General features: G+C 46.7%; 1 pseudogene; it reads right to left on the bottom strand.

Annotated features, from left to right (window-relative positions):
• Positions 1-3,596: 3,596 nt before the first annotated feature.
• Positions 3,597-7,291, bottom strand: LOC101682080 (annotated as a pseudogene).
• Positions 7,292-16,509: the final 9,218 nt, after the last annotated feature.

Below are 16,509 nucleotides of genomic sequence, written 5' to 3'. Positions count from 1 at the left end.
TCTGGTTTCTCCTGCAGTCTCCTAGCCGGCCCAGTGACTCCGTATTAATCAAGTTTCTTGGTTTTTTTCCTGTGTGGCCCTGTTCGTGCTCTGATAGTGTGTCCCAGGCCTCAACTACCCTGGGCAGGACCATTAACTGGAGACAGAAATTACGTCAAGCATGTAAGTGTGGCCAAAGGGGAATTTTAAACTTTTTTTTTTTTAAGATTTAATTTTTTAAATTTTTTTAAATTATTTTTTAAAGATTTTTTTTTTAATTTATTAGTCAGAGATCACAAGTAGGCAGAGAGAGAGAGGAGGAAGCAGGCTCCCCGCTGAGCAGAGAGCCTGATGTGGGGCTTGATCCCAGAACCCTGGGATTATGACCTGAGCCAAAGGCAGAGGCTTTAACCCACAGAGCCACCCAGGGGCCCCTTACGATTTTATTTTTAAACAACCTCTACAACCAACAGGGAGCTGGAACTCACAACCCTAAGATCAAGAGACAGATGCTCTTCTGAGCCAGCCGGGGCTCCCCGACTGATTTTAAAAATTCCACTCACTTGCCATTTACAGGTGACCTGCCTAAAACCAAAATGGCAAGGGAGGATTTGCCTAAACCAGTATTCTTTAGAAATGTGATTTTTGGATCTCCTGTCCAAGTGGACCAGGGGCATTTGTGTAGAAAGCAGACTTAGGGGGTGCCTGAGTGACTCAGTGGGTTAAAGCCTCTGCCTTCGGCTCAGGTCATGATCCCAGGGTCCTGGGATGAAGCCCCACATCAGGCTCTCTGCTCAGTGGGGAGCCTGCTTCTCCCGCGCTCTCTCTCTCTGCGTGTCTGCCTACTTGTGATCTCTATCTGTCCAATAAATAAATAAAAGTCTTTTTTTTTAAATCTTTTAAAAAAAAGCAGACTTAGGAATTCTACCCCAGACTTGCAGAATCTGAGTCTCAAGATTGGGGACCCCAGGAAATACATTTTTAACAAGCACCTCCAGATGACACACACTGAAAGCCACACACTAGTTAGGTTCTCTGTAATTTATATACCTCATCCAAGATTTATAGATTTAAAGATTAGATAATGGTTAAGAGTCTTGAACAAATGAAAAGTGCTGTGTAGATATAAGGCTGCCATAAATATTATAGTTAATATAATTTATTAAGGTATACTACTACTATTCCTCAATCTCCATTCATTTATCCCATGAAACAAATCAAAACTAGAGAGAATCAGGGGCACCTAGGTGGCTCAGTCGCTTGAGTGACCAACTCTTGATCTCTGCACATGTCTTAATCTCGGGGTCATGAGGTCAAGCCCCAAGTTGTACTCTAGGCTGGGCATGGAATCTACTTAAAAACAAACAAGCAAACAAACAAACAAACAAAAAACTAGAGCGTATCAGCGCCTTGTTCCCATAGACTCCCTAGTCCCAAATTCCATGCTGCTATTGCCATTCACCACCATTTTACTCCTCCAAATATCACTCTGATAAAGAAAAAGTGAGAGATTTACTCTTCTTAAAAATCTATATTTTTTGTTACTTTAGGACATTTAGGGTGAACAAGGCAGGTCCTGCCTGGTGGAGGTGAGAATGAACCTGGTTCTCTGGGGCACGATTAGGAGAGCAGGCATGTTTGAGGAGTTGATGTACAGTGAGGAGTGGTGAGTAAGGTTGGTGCAAGTCTCAGGACTGAGAGAGTGGAAAGGAGTTTATGAGCAATACCAAGGACTCTATTGGGATGGTGATGTGAATTTATCATGTGTGTGATTTCATGGAGAAAGCTAACTCTTGGGTTCATCCAGAAATACTATTTTGTCAGGCCCCCTGCTCAGTGGGAAGCCTGCTTCTGCCTCTCTCTCTGCTGCTCCCCCCAACTCATGTGCGCTCTCTCTCTCTCTTTCACTCTGCTGTCTCTCTCTCTCTCTCTCAAATAAATAAATAAAATCTTTAAAAAAAGAAAAGAAGGGGCACCTGGGTGGCTCAGCTATTGGGCGTCTGCCTTTGGCTCGGGTCATGGTCCTGGGGTCCTGGGATCGAGCCCTGCATTGGGCTCCCTGCTCGGTGGGAAGCCAGCTTCTCCCTCTCCCACTCCCCCTGCTTCTGTTCCCTCTGTCGCTGTGTCTTTCTCTGTCAAACAAATAAATAAAAATCTTTTAAAAAAGAAAAAGAAAGAAAGAAAAGAAGAACAACTGTGTTTGGACCGAACTCTCAAAGCTTTAATGTAACAATCTGGGATGGGGCCCAGATACTGATGTTCTTCAAAAGCTCCCTGGATTATTCTAAAAGTGGACCAGAGTTGAGAACCAGTGGCTTACATTCCTCATGACCCTGCACTTGCGGCTGGCCAGGTGTCTCAGTTAGGATTAGATTCAGGTGCAGGGAACAATGCACAACATAATCATGGCCCAAATAAGGGAGGGGGTTACTTCTGGCTGATATAAAAATTCAGTGTTAGTGGTTCAGAGCAAGGTTGGCCCCCTGTGGTGTCAGAGGCTCAAATGCCTTATGTTGTTACCCTTCCTTGCAAGGCCTCCATTCCCAAGTTCATTCAAGAGCTAAGACTGTTATTCCAGCTCCAGCCATCATGTCTATATTCTGGCCAGCAAGAAAGACCTGGCAGAAGAGCAGAGGCCGCCATCCCGTTAATGACACTGAAATGTCCCACAGCATCCCTATATCCTCTGTGATAAAGAAACATTTCAATCTTTGTCTTCAAAGCTCTGGCTTTTGTTTTGGAAGGCCTCCTCTAAAGATGATAAAGATATTCTCTGATTTCTTTTTTTATCTGAGAGAAAGTTTATTGTTCTGATTTACTGAGACTTAAAATATTCCATTAAGAAAATCCAGGTAGCTGAAATATCTCAGGGCGCCTATGGCTGGCTCAGTCATTAGAGCAAGTGACTCTTGATGTCAGGGTTGTGAGTTGGAGCCCCACATTGGGTATAGAGATGACTTACAAATAAAATTTAAAGAAAGAAAGAAATTGGGGTGCCTGGGTGGCTCAGTCAGTTAAGCGTCTCCCTTCGGCTCAGGTCATGATCCCTGGGTCCTGGGATCAAGCCTGGCATTTGGCTCCCTGTTTGGTGGGGAGTCTGCTTCTCCCTTTCCCTCTCCCTGCTCATGCTCTCTCTCTCTCTCTCTCACTCACTCTCTCTCAAATAAAATCTTTTAAAAAATAATTATAAACAAAAATCTTAAAAAAGAAATATTTAACACTGCCCATTTCTTCAAAAGTTCTGAAATAAGTTTTAAAAAACCACAGAATGTATACGCACACACTATGCCACTTAAATCACTTCCGCCATCTACACTTGAAGACTTCAAGTATAGACATAAACCCTGAAGTTCTCAGGTAAAAGCCTTACCTGAGCATAGAAGCTCATCCTAAGGCTTTTTCCGGTGAGCCTCCCCACAACATGACTGGGTAGGTATTTGGGGTTAAGTGTGACTGTTACTGGGAGGTTCCAAGTCACATGATGGGTCAATCCCATTTCAGTTTTAGACCAAAAGCAGCTCATGATACATGCCCCTGAAGGGGCTGTGTTCAGTGTATGCATGTAAGGGACAGGTATGTGCCAGGGGAGGTTGCCTGAAACGCATTAATAATGAAAGTCAGAAGTCTGCTGTTGTCAGGAATATAGAAACATACATCTTCAGGTTCAAAGTCTTCCTGGGGATTTCTTCATCATTTCATCTGTGAGTCTCATTCAGAAACAGTTTTAGCTTCCTGCTCAGAAGGCCGAATGCCTTGGCAGCTTCGTACAGAAGACCTTGGGGGCCGCAAGTCAAGTCTACCCAAGTGGGGTTTCCAGTAGGAGAGTACCCACTGTTCCTATGAAACACTCTCCCATGCCTGTTCAGGAGCTGCAGTTTGAGCACTGGCAGAGATCAGTGCCTGGCTCTCCACCACGGCGCAGGCAGAACCTGCTGCCATCCTAAGGCTTTTTCCGGTGAGACTTGGTAAGTCGGGTTGGTTTCATATTTCTCTTTCATCATGGAGGACAGCCAGCTCTATATGTTTTCCACCAAAATATTAGTGACAACACTTCAGCTTTAAAAGATGTAACCTACTATTGCTTTTTGGATTTTTCCAGAAGCAACCCTCCCATCTTACTTGCTGCCATTTGTACCAATGTTATGATGGATGTTACGAATGTGCAGGGCCAGGCAGGGATGATCTTCTGGTGAGTGTAACACAGTTAAACCCCTTTAACTGTGTTTGTTTGTTTAAACATTTTGTTTATTTACTTGAGAGAGAGAGAGAGAACAAGCAGGGGGAGGAACAGAGGGAGAGAGACAAGTAGACTCCATGCTTAGCGTGGAGCCTCATGTAGGGCTTGATCCCAGGACCCTGAGATCATGACCTAAGCCAAAATTAAGAGTTGGATGCCCAACAAACTGAGCCACCCAAGTGCCCCTAATTTTTTTTTTCTTGAATAAGGACTTTATCTGATGTTGGGACTGGATACGGTTTCAAGGGAGCCTTTATGGTGGCAAGTATGAACTCCATGTGGCTTTCAGTAACATTCAGATACTTCCCTGCAGACTCTGCTTCATAATAAACTATTATTTCATCAGTTACAACTAGACTGCACTTTCTGTGAAGTTTCTGGTTGTGAGCTACTCCTTCATCCATGTAAGAGAACCAAAGCCTGAGCATCCGAGGGTCATCCCTCCTGTTGTCTGATCAAAGGTGTACATGAGACAAACGTCCTCTTCGTGCAGTTCCTGCCTTCTGCAACAATGGTCCCTCTCCTGGAAGCCCTCCAGCAACTCATCCCTCGGCTGCTTGATGGACATATCACAGCCTTCAAGTTTCCCATCAGAGGCTTCCCCCAGGACCATGGGATCAGGATCTGCCCTTAGGGGAATGTCACATATGTATTTTGTCTAAAGATAGTATAGCTTTTCAAACATTCAATTCCTCAGCGATAGACTTCTCCAAAGACTTGGTCTCAGTAAGAGCTTCCGGATGCTGAGGGGATAACCGCAATTTCTTTCAAAGGATACTTTATCAGAATGGTTTTGGAGTTTCAAATCACTCACCCACATTCAATCAGACTACATCCAAGACAATGCACCCTCTGTTTTCTTGTCAATCAACTCCTCTCAAACATAGGGCAGCATGAGGTAGTGGACGCTGTTGTATGTCTGTCCTGGACAGAAATAGGATAAGTCAGCATCTTTGAATTCCAGGACATCAGTTCAGTAGGAAAAGGTGTATAAGGGGCTGAAAGTCTACACAGGGAAGACAGGACACTGAACAAAGTCTCCAGGGCCATAACATAGTCCTCTACCCTGTTTGCACCCTTTTGTCTTCTCCAGTTCCTCCTGACATACCAGTTGGTCAGGACATCCATGAACTTGATCAGGCAAAGCACAACAGTATAGAGCCTGTAAGCTGTCATTTCGGTGTCAAAAAACCCAATAAGTACCTGTGTGAAAGGCAGGACCCTCTGGTCTGTGATGTTGGCACTTTCTTAAGCCATGTTTTGGTTGTAGGAGAATTCCATTTCTTCCTTATTCTGCAACTTCAGGATGTTATGGATGAAGAAGCAGTAGGCACTGTACCAAGGAAGCAGCACATCCTTCAAGATATCACACATACCCTCCTTCTTAAGGCTGAGGCTTCCTGCTCTCACCGCAGGGGAGTTAATAAGATACAATCTGAAGGCATCGACACCATATTTATGGATGACTGAAAGTGGATCCAGATAATTCTTATTTTGTTTGCTCATTTTTTGGCCAGCACTCTCCAGGATGAGCCTGTTCACAATCGCATTCCTAAAAGACACTGTCCTAAGAGAACAATGGCCAACACCACCAGAGTGTAAACCAATCCTCTGGTCTGGTCAGCGTCTCAGCATCCTCAAACTCCCTCTTGCTTTCAAATGATAATGAAGTTGAGCATAGGGCATGCTGCCACTCTTGAACCAGCAGTCAAACTCTTTAGAGATGCCGTGCAACAATTTTCACAGCAGGCAGGGATGGTCAGATGGTCAATGCTCTCTCTGTGCAGATCAGAGATCTTTTTTTCCCAACAGTTCTTCAAGTTCTGCATTGACCCAATGCGTACTGCCTCCTCAAAGTCATCATTGACCCACGATGGGATTGGGGTGCCCCACTACCTGTTTCTGGAAATTGCCCAGTCACATGCATTCTTCAGCAAGTTTCCTAAACACTTTTCTCATACAAACTCTGGGACCCAGAAACACAGGTCACTAATTCCTCAGCAACCAGTCTAACCAACTTCTCCACCAGCTAGGCTCTGCTTTATAAATGAGGGGAGTGACCAACCTCCAGCAAGAAGGGTAGCTGTGAGTGAAGGTACTGGCAACAAGAAGTTGGCCTCCTTTTTTCAGGGTCCTGATGATGTTTTTATGTTTCTGTCAGCATCCCTCACAGGCTGTCCTGTGAAATCAGTCACTTCTGATGTCGAACAACCTCAAGCATCGATAGGGTGAAAAGGGGAAGTCTCTCCACATGATGCTGAAGTCCACACAGAACCATTAATCATCAGCACTAAAGTAAAGAGCCTGGTGGGCCACTTCAGGGCCCTTCGCCTCCTGCACATGGCCATCAGCAAGCCCAGTAAAAGCACCATTCTCCTTACCTGCACAAAATAGTCAAACAGGGGCCTATATCTCTTGCTCTTTGAGATAGGTGCCAGGAAGTCTTTCAAGGATCTCATAGTCACTCTCCATCTTATGGAGGGCTCATAATCTGGCTTCTGTGAAAATCAGTAATTTTCCTCTGAAAAACATCTTTAATCTTCATATACTGCGTATCTGGATTAACACACAGGACAAGGTTACTAAGATGTCTAGGGAGTGGTTATCTAAGCAACCAAAGGTACAGTTTCATCTTCCTCCAAAAGGAACATTACAAATATTGAAGGATCTTGGGGCACCTGGGTGGCTCAGTGGGTTAGGTCGCTGCCTTCGGCTCGGGTCATGATCTCAGGGTCCTGGGATCGAGTCCCGCGTCGGGCTCTCTGCTCGGCAGGGAGCCTGCTTCCTCCTCTCTCTCTCTGCTGCCTCTCTGCCTACTTGTGGTCTCTCTCTGTCAAATAAATAAATAAAAATCTTTAAAATAAAAAAAATTAAAAAAAAAAACAAATATTGAAGGATCTTGAACATCTTTGTATTTCTGGTGAGACTCAAAGTTGGAAAGTGGAATGTTACATGTGGTAGAGAAGGACATACCTCTATCCACAAGGCCTTTCTATCCATACCTCTATCCACAAACCCTTTGTTGTAGAGTTGTTTGAATACCCACTAGACTGATTCCATGAATTGTGGATACAGAGTGTTGTAGTCATTGTCAAATTCAATACACTGGCCAGCCCTTCTAATACGGACTTCCATGATATCACTTCACAGATTGATTGGCACTGATTGTTATGCTCTACAATCCCTATTTTGGCTACATCCTCTGATCCTCTGGTTCCCAGTATCTTAACAATATCATGTTCTCCATGTAAGCCAAGAAAATCCCATCCAAATCTTCTGTCAAAATGAGACCCACTCTGGTGAGCATATCTGGTAACTATATCTTTCATTGTCCCTGCAAACATATGTTCATAGTGAAGCAGTCCAGTTGCAAAAGGAGGTCCATAATAAAATGTAGATCTGGGCCCATGTTTTGACTGCTCTAACCATTCCTGAAAACAGGGGCACCTGGGTGGCTCAGTCAGGTAGGCCTCCGACTTTTGATTTCAGCTTGGGTCATGATCTCAGACTGGTGGGATAGAGCCCCAAGCTGGGCTCCATGCTTGAAGGGGAGTCTGCTTGAGGTTCTCTCTGTCTCTCTCCCTATGCCCTTCCCACCCCCTGCTCTCTTTCTCAAATAAAGAAATCATTTTTAAAAATTAAAAAGAAACAGGCATGGCCTGGAAATGGACACAGGGTAGGAGCTATGGGGAGAGCTTGGAGTGTCCCTGCACATTCTTTATGGGTATCCAAGATTGTGAGGTCCCTAACTGTTCTTTGTGCCATTTCTCAGGCTTGTGCTGACAGAGCAGCTTTGAGGAATGTGGTAATACCTTCCTCTAGGACAAAGAGCAGGCTTGATTATTTTTTGCTATAAAAGACCTGGGTTCCCCAGGCTCAGTGTTCTCAGATGCAGCACAAACCTACTGCATACACAGCATCCACTGAGGCCCTCCACATTGCCCCTGTAGGACTTGGGGGGAAAGGGAAGCGATGTAAACTCTGCTTATGCTGCTTGCTGTGCCCTGAGTAATAAAGTCCTTAGTCTCATCTTGGCCAGCATCCAGGAAACTGTAAGAGGCCAATTAATCACTGATCCACAGGAGAAATTCAGATGCCAGACTATGATGGTTTTGGCAGTGAGGATGTGTTGCTAAAGGAGACATGGCCTTTCTGGAAGAGGAAGGACCCTGTGGACCAGGCCAAGGGTTACAAAGAGACTCCCTGGCATATGTTAGTGAATTCTCTCCTCGCAGTGGTGGATGGCAAGGTGAGGGGGGCTCCAGTGAGGGCCTCCCAATGGCCTACCTGTTAATGAGATGAAGCAGGGAGAGATAGGATTGAAACAAGCCCCCGGAACAGTGCTTTGGTTCCAGCTTACTCTCGTCTGCGCAGGAGGTGGAAGGGAAGTCATGATGGTGGGGTGACAGTATGGCTCTGGCTGCTGAGTCAAAGGACTTAAAAGTTGAAATAAATGGTATCGGTCGGTATGTTTGACACAGAACCTAACGTGAACCAAAAGCATTACACATGGGGGCGCCTGGGTGGCTCAGTGGTTTGGGCTGTTGCCTTCAGCTCGGGTCATGATCTCAGGGTCCTGGGATCGAGCCCCGCATCGGGCTCTCTGCTCTGCAGGAGGCCTGCTTCTCTCTTTCTCTCTCTCTCTCTCTCTGCCTGCCTCTCTGCCTACTTGTGATCTCTGTCTGTCAAATAAATAAATAAAATCTTTAAAAAAAAAAAAAAAGCATTACACATGTATTTGGGTGAGCCATTCAAACCCAAGTGACCAAAAAACTTTGCTTGCTGGCAAGGACCTGCTCTGTCCCTCTATGCACCCCGATCCCTCTCCCCCGTCAGCTGCTTTGATGAAAAAGTGGAGTATGCTAGGAACTTCATGGAGGGATGGGCTCAGACATTTGTAGCTCTGTAGGACCTGTCACCTTACCAAGCCTGTCACCCCCTTACCATGTACTGTGGATAGATGCAGCTGGGATGGCTGAAGGGACCAAGGAATGCAGTGTGGGACTGGGGCAAAATGACCCCGGGCTCAGGGGGGCTCTGGGCTGACACTAGAGGTACATGGCCAGTGGTATGTCAACTCTATAGCCAGAAGCCAAGATAAAATAAAAGCCTACCAGCTGTCCCCACTGCTGTCCCATGGGCTAGCCTCCCCCACCTCCCAGCACCCTCTGTGCTCCTCCATCCCTCCTCCACGCCCCCGCATCTCCTCAAAAGCCCCCAAACCTCCCCACCCCTCTGCCTTGGAATAGCATGATTTCCCAATGCCTGGGTGGTTCAATCAGTTAAGTGTCTGCCTTTGACTCAGGTCCTGATCCCAGAGCTCTGGGATCCAGTCCAGCATCCAGGTCCTTGCTGGGTGGGGAGTTCACTTCTCCCTTTACCTGCTGCTCTCCCTGCTTGGGTACTCTCTCTCTGACAAATAAATAAAATCTTTTTAAAAAGAAGGGAGGTGGGGCGCCTGGGTGGCTCAGTGGTTTGAGCCGCTGCCTTCGGCTCAGGTCGTGATCTCAGGGTGCTGGGATCGAGTCCCGCATCGGGCTCTCTGCTCAGCGGGGAGCCTGCTTCCCTCTGTCTCTCTCTGTCTGCCTCTCCATCTACTTGTGATTTCTCTCTGTCAAATAAATAAATAAATAAAATCTTTAAAAAAAAAAAAAAGAAGAAGGGAGGTGGATAGCATGATCTCCTATCTCCTGGCACTGTTGCTACAGCTCCTGATTAGCACACACTAAACTCCTTAGTCTGTTTTTCCATAAGGTTAAAAAAAAATAAAATCACCCAACTTCAACAGCTGGGCTCTGAGCAACATTTGCAGTAGGGAAGGGAAATTAAAGCTACCCTGTAGCTGGGATCTTCGGGCCAATGATCTGCATTGGGGATGCCACTGCTGAAAATATAATTGGTATTGGTGCTTGTACAGGCTTGTGCTGTGAGTGCTCCTAGTGTCAGCGCATTTGCCCATTCAGAGGCTGCTGCTTGTCCACAAGTGATTCCTGAACACTCGAAATGGAACAAACTACAGGATTCCAAGAGGAGAAAGGTGAACAGGAAAATAGCCTCTATGGCTGCAATTACGTAAAGGCCATTTCCAGGTACAACAGCGCCACCAGCCGGACACAGTCGTGAAGTACATCGCTTTAAAGAAAAAAAAAAAAAAAGAACAACAACGGAAAAAACCCTGCTACTACCTTGTTGCTGATCCTGTACTGGTCCTGTCACTTTACTCCTGACGTCCCCCATTCTGGCACAGGTCAGCTTGGATTTGGCGGCTATCGAGAGAAGAGCACAAAAGGCCTTAACGGTCAAATGGAAATGCTTTATTCAAGAGTACAGCTGGCCTGTCCCTATCATAACCCGAATTGTACGTGGAAGGGTGGTGGCAATCCCTTTGGGGAGAACTCCCTTCCTCACTTCATCACCTGAAGCATCACTTGCTAGCTCAGTGGGGCCCTCGATTCACAGAGGGTCCCCCAAGTGCCTGCCTGGTTCACTGTTGGTTTGGCTACGCTCACCCCTGATGATATCCACACTCCACCCCAGCACCAGCACAGCAGAATCAAAAGAGCCATGTTCATTCTGCTCAATGTGCAGAACTCAAGGCAGTGCTGATAGCTCTCACCAATACTTCCCCTGATGAAACGTGGCCCACTTTTACTGCATTATGTCTTGTCATCAATGACCTAGCAGTCCCGTGGGGGAGACCAGCAGATCAAAGACATTTCTCACAGGAACTGTGAATTGAAAACAGATCTATCTGCCAATCACACACCCCAGGTCATTCATGGAGATGCCCATGGTAAGGACCCTTCTCTAGTATGACCTGCAGGACTCAGGCTACCAACCCAGCCTGCGCTGGCCATACACCTCCCACCATTGCCTAGACCCATCATTGCACCAGACATGGCAACACAGCCACAATTGTGGACAGGGCACAAAATAGAGAACTGTCTGTTTCCGTTGTAGAGGCCACTATAAAACTTGTGATGCCTCCTAGAAATTAGACTGCTTGTCTCACTGTAAAGAAGCCATATCGCAGGGGGCACTGCTCCTGTCTGCTCCTAGATAACTGACTATCTCTGAATAGAGGTCCATTTTCAGGTCATCGTGTTCCTACCTTAATCTGACCAGGAGACTGGCCACATTTCTGTGGCCCTCGTAACTGAGCCATGTGAAGTTTTGGCTTTTCACACTGTCTACAGCCTGACAGTGATGTACCCTTTGTTGCAAAAGCCACACAACAAGGGGCCCATAGTCAAGGTATCTGACGGCCATGCCAAGCGCCTTGCCATCTGCAGGCATTCCATATTATTGGGCATTGGAATGGCTGCCTCAAAAATTACTCACAAGCCTCTGACTACCTCCCTCCTCTCCTTCTGGCCCACACACTTCAGTGAGACCGTGTGGTCACTGAGCATAGTTGTCCCCAGACAAGAATCATCCCTCAGCCATTTCTCCAGTAATGATCAGGACAAAAGGGGGGGTTATATAGCCCTTTTCTGAAGATTTGGGATTCAGATTAGTCCTGGAAATAGTGCTTCCTTTTGTCCTCCAAGAACAACCCCTGGCCAGCTTAGCTGGTACAGCCTCTGGTTGTCAGCCTGGCAGAGGGGATCTAGGGAATTCAAACTTCACTCTGGTTTAGCCCCTGGACTCTCCAATGGCTTTACACAAGCCTAGGTCATAAAGGTAATGATGACGTAGTTGAGTACACGTAGTTGAGTACACTGCCCCCTACGTGGGCCCACAGAAGCCAAGGTTGGAGATAACAGGGGTCTCTGTGCATTTGGTTCCACTCACACCTGGCCCCGCCAGATAACAGGTCAGGGTGCAGTAGGGAAAGCCTGGAGAAAAGGCGAAGTGCTAGCTGCTACTGGAATGGACACTGGTCCCACAGGTGCAGAGGCCCGGGGGCACCCCAGATGCCAGGAGGTGCAGGGAGGGAAGGGTGACTGACCTCCTCTGTGTTCCCCCAGTCCAGCCCTGCAACCTGGCAAAACCACCACCTGGTTTATACGAGTTACGTGTCAGCGGTCAGCCTGACCCCTTCTGGTTTTGGCGTCCTGTGTCCACGTGCTATGTCAACAGGAAACTCACATCCCCCATGACAGGTCCTGGACTATTCGGTTGTGCCCTTTGCCAATGATGGCAGCTCTGAAATGCCAAACCTCCCCTCCCCTGACCTTGGACAAACGCGCCATCCGGTACAACCTTGTTGCGGTCTGATGGGTACAGATGCACACGCTTTTCGTGTCGCCTGAGTGTTCTTGGGTCATCATATATGGCAACCGAGGCTGCACCAATTTGGTGACACTGCCCACAGGGCTTAACCAATCTGCACAATGGAGATACCAATCAGAATTCACCGCAAATCTTGAACTGGGGTGACATGTGTGGAGGCATATGTTTGTATGTGGGCCATGGAATGGCTCTCCTTTAGGGATGGGGATTACTTTTTGGCCCATCTACTGCCTCCCATCATTATTGGCAGTGACATCCAAAGTCAGTAGATTAATCTAAAAGTCACTTGTGAGAATTGTAATGGATTGTAACCTGGGTTTAGACTATCTCCCAACCATCTGAAATTAGACCTACTGTTCCCCTTGTGTCGCCCTTGGGACTCATTCACTAGTGACTGAGTCTGGGACACTAGGTGGCCAGGTTGAAGCCAATACTCAAAGTTGGCCTCATCTTGATGCTTCAAGTTCTATAGATAGTAGACTTAATTAAATTCTGTATGAGACAGATTGAGCAGCTTTGGTCCCAGGCTCTGTGATCAGATTAATCAGCGTGGCGGATGGCGCGGCATACTCATGTGAATATTCAAGTCAGCCAAGAATGTGCAGGGCCGATTGTTGGGAAAGGCAAACCACATCAGCCCTGTGCATCACTGTACATTTGTGCTGGGCATGCCAGGAATATAAGGCTCTGACCACTGTGCCTGAAGTAGGTCTCGGGGTTGTGTGTGCAGCAAGCAACCTTGAGGTTGCTTCAAGGACAAAGAGCTTGCTTATTGATTCCTACAAAAGGGGCGGCTTCCCCATTCTCATGCCCACCACATGCACAGCGCCCAGAGGGCTCCCCTGTGTGGCCCCTGGAGGACTTGGAGGCCAAGGCAACTGATGCTGACAGGATGCTTTCATTACTTGCTGTGCTGTGAGTAATAAAGCTCATTGTCTCTGATCCAGGAATCGTATGTCTTCAGCCAGCCTCCATTAACAGGTCAACATTCACATCCAGTAACAGGTTAACTTTTTAGCTTGAAAGTAAGGCAAGTTCAAATTCCAAACACTTACACGGTCAGTGCTAAAAAGGGCCTCAGGTGAAGGGCTGTCCTTGGGTGTTGGCTCTGTCTCCTTGTCATGCCAGGACAAAATACCACGGATGAGAGGCTTGCGTCACAGACAGTTATGGTCTTATGTGCTGGAGGCTGGGAAGTCCAAGCTCAATGTGCTAGCCAATTCATTGCCTGATGAGGACGCTCTGCCTTGCTTGCAGCTGGCCACATTCTCACGGTGTCCTCCCATGGTTGGGGGAGAGTTCTCCCTTCCACTCCTCACAAGGGCACCAACCCTATGCGATTAGTGCCCCATCCTTGTGATGTCATTTAACCTTTACCACCACCTCCCAGGGCCCAGAACAGGAATTTCAGGGGAACATAAATATTCAGTCCATAACCAGTGTCATGCAGGTGTCAGTTAAGACTAGAGAGGACAGAAGCATTGAAAGAAATGTTGAGAACAGGCGGAAGTGGACTAATTACGGAGAAGGGATTCTGAGGGGTATGGCCAATGTTTTGGGAGGTGAGGAAGTGGTGGATGCTGAGTCAGGGCCAAGGAGAAGCAGAGCATCATGGGACTAAGTATGAGACCAGGAGGGCCAACCTGTGGAATCCACGGTTTGATAGATGAGTGACAGAAACAGTCATGAGAAGCATGAAAACAAAAACTTTAATTAAAGTTAAAGTTATTAAAAATCAGCACTAGGAATACTACACAGAAGTGGGAAGACTCTTACGCATGACAACACGGATAAACTTTCACAGATCTAACAATGAATAAAAGCCAGATACAAAAAACTCCACAGTGCATGATACCATTTAGACGAACCCCAGAATGGAGAAAACTCATTTATGGGGCGCGCACTGACAAGAAGGAGGAACCCGAAAGGCTGCTGCGATGTGGCAAAGGGCTTGTATCTTAATCCAGGCAGGGGCTATATTGGTATATATGTGCAAAAACTTTATCGAGGTATACATGTGGTATGACTGCATTATACCTTAATTTTTAAAAATCAGCATTTTTTGAACAATTTTTTTAAAAAATTGGGCTTTGGGCCAAATCGATTATCTACATACATTTCACCCAACCTGAAGCAATCTCACCAGTAAAAAGAAAGGCCCACATACAGCCTGATCCAGAATAGGGGGTCCCTTGGTCCACCACTCCTGTTCAAGTGGTAGGGAACTTCTATCACCGGGCCCACACCGGGGTGTGCTAGTTTCAGTTCGTATGGGCTCTGAAGAACCTGCTGTGTGTATCTCTTCCCCACATATCCAGTCACATCACGTTACTCGTTTGAAATGAGCCATAGCCGAAATATAGCTCATGAAAATCAGCGAATGCAGGGGTGCCTGGATGGCTCAGTCATTAAGCATCTGCCTTCAGCTCAGGTCGTGATCCCAAGGTCCTGGGACTGAGCCCCACAGCGGGCTCCCTGCTTAGCAGAACACCTGTTTTATCCTCTCCCATGCCCCCTGCTTCTGTTCCCTCTCTGGCTGTGTCTCTCTCTCTGTCCAATAATAAATATATAAAAATCTTAAGGAAAAAAAGGAAAATCAGCCAATGTTTACAAGTCAGGTTTATTTTTTTTGAGAGGTGGTTGTTAAACACGTAGCCATCACACCAATGGACCCTCGGCACCAGGCTTACCCAGGAAGAAATGAAGCTAAGGATAATTAGGCAAGAATATTTTATTATATTAACTATACCTACTTGAGTCCCTAGACCCCAAGTCCTTTTCACCTGTGGTGTTTTCCAAGGACCTGGCTTCAATGAGCCAAGTGGCCACTGAAGGTTAAAAAGCAGAGGCCTTGGGGCGCCTGGGTGGCTCAGTGGGTTAAAGCCTCTGCCTTTGGCTCAGGTCATGATCTCAGGGTCCTGGAATTGAGCCCGGCATCGGGCTCTCTGCTCATCGGGGAGCCTGCTTCCCTCTCTCCCTCTGCCTGCTTCTCTGGCTACTTGTGATCTCTCTCTCTCTCTCTCCGTCAAATAAATAAATAAAATCTTAAAAAAAAAAAAAAAAAAGGCAGAGGCCTTGATGCTTTCTACCCCAGGAGTGGGTATAGGTGACGCGGCAGAGCAGGGCTGGGAGACAGGGGGAAGGCATGCTAAGTTCGTCTATTTGGGGCACCCTGTATGACCCCCCTCATACCTAATTAGTCATGAGTTCCTGACCTCTGCCCCCCAGACAAATAGTCATCATTCAAAGATTTGTGCACCAGGCACTGTTCTGAACACTATGGACACCAGAGAAGAGACAGAAATCCCCAGCAGCAAGAGCTACAGGTCGGTCAGTGACAGTCCTTTCTCATGAAAGCATCTCTCTCCTCTGTTCCTCTCATTCCCCCCTTGACCTGCCTTTGTTGAAGGTTTTCATTATCTCTTACCTGAATGGTTCCTACCCAACTCCAGGTCCTGTGGGAGGTTGGGGGTTCAGGGGAGCCTGAAGCTCATAAAACCAGAGAGGGTATGGCTCTTTCAGAAGAAAAAGACAAACTTTTGAATACATAATTATATATCACCATGAGAACACAGTGCAAGGAGATATCAAAGGCCTTGGAAGGGGTCTGTGAGGATGAGGGTCCCTGAAGGTTAAGCCTCCTGGAGAACTGGCCTTTGCCAGGCCATCTCCATACTTCACCCAGAACAAGGTGAAAAATGGGACCCTCCCACCCTCCCACCCTCCTCTACTCCCCTCACCCCTTACCCTACTCTTACTTCCAACATGATGGCTTTCTTTCCTGCTGACCATCCCACAACCATAAGAAAAGGAATTTGCTCTTGTCCCATGTGTAAATATAATGTATATATTATATTTACATGCTAAAATAGTTCCCTTCCTCTTCCTCAATGAGCATGAGACTGGTTGTCTTTGAGATGGTTTGTGATCAGTAGAAGTGTGGACAACCAGGAAAATGGAAGGGACATGCAGTCTTTTCTTTCTTCCAGCCTAGAAACTGGAGATGGGAGCTCTACTCTTTTGCCCAAGTGTTGACTCCCATTGTGTATTATTCAACA

Source organism: Mustela putorius, unplaced genomic scaffold (assembly GCF_011764305.1).
Source record: "Mustela putorius furo isolate JIRA1106 unplaced genomic scaffold, ASM1176430v1.1 tig00000874_pilon_pilon_pilon, whole genome shotgun sequence".
In the NCBI taxonomy this organism is placed as follows: domain Eukaryota; kingdom Metazoa; phylum Chordata; class Mammalia; order Carnivora; family Mustelidae; genus Mustela; species Mustela putorius.
This window is presented reverse-complemented; position numbering and strand designations above follow the sequence as displayed.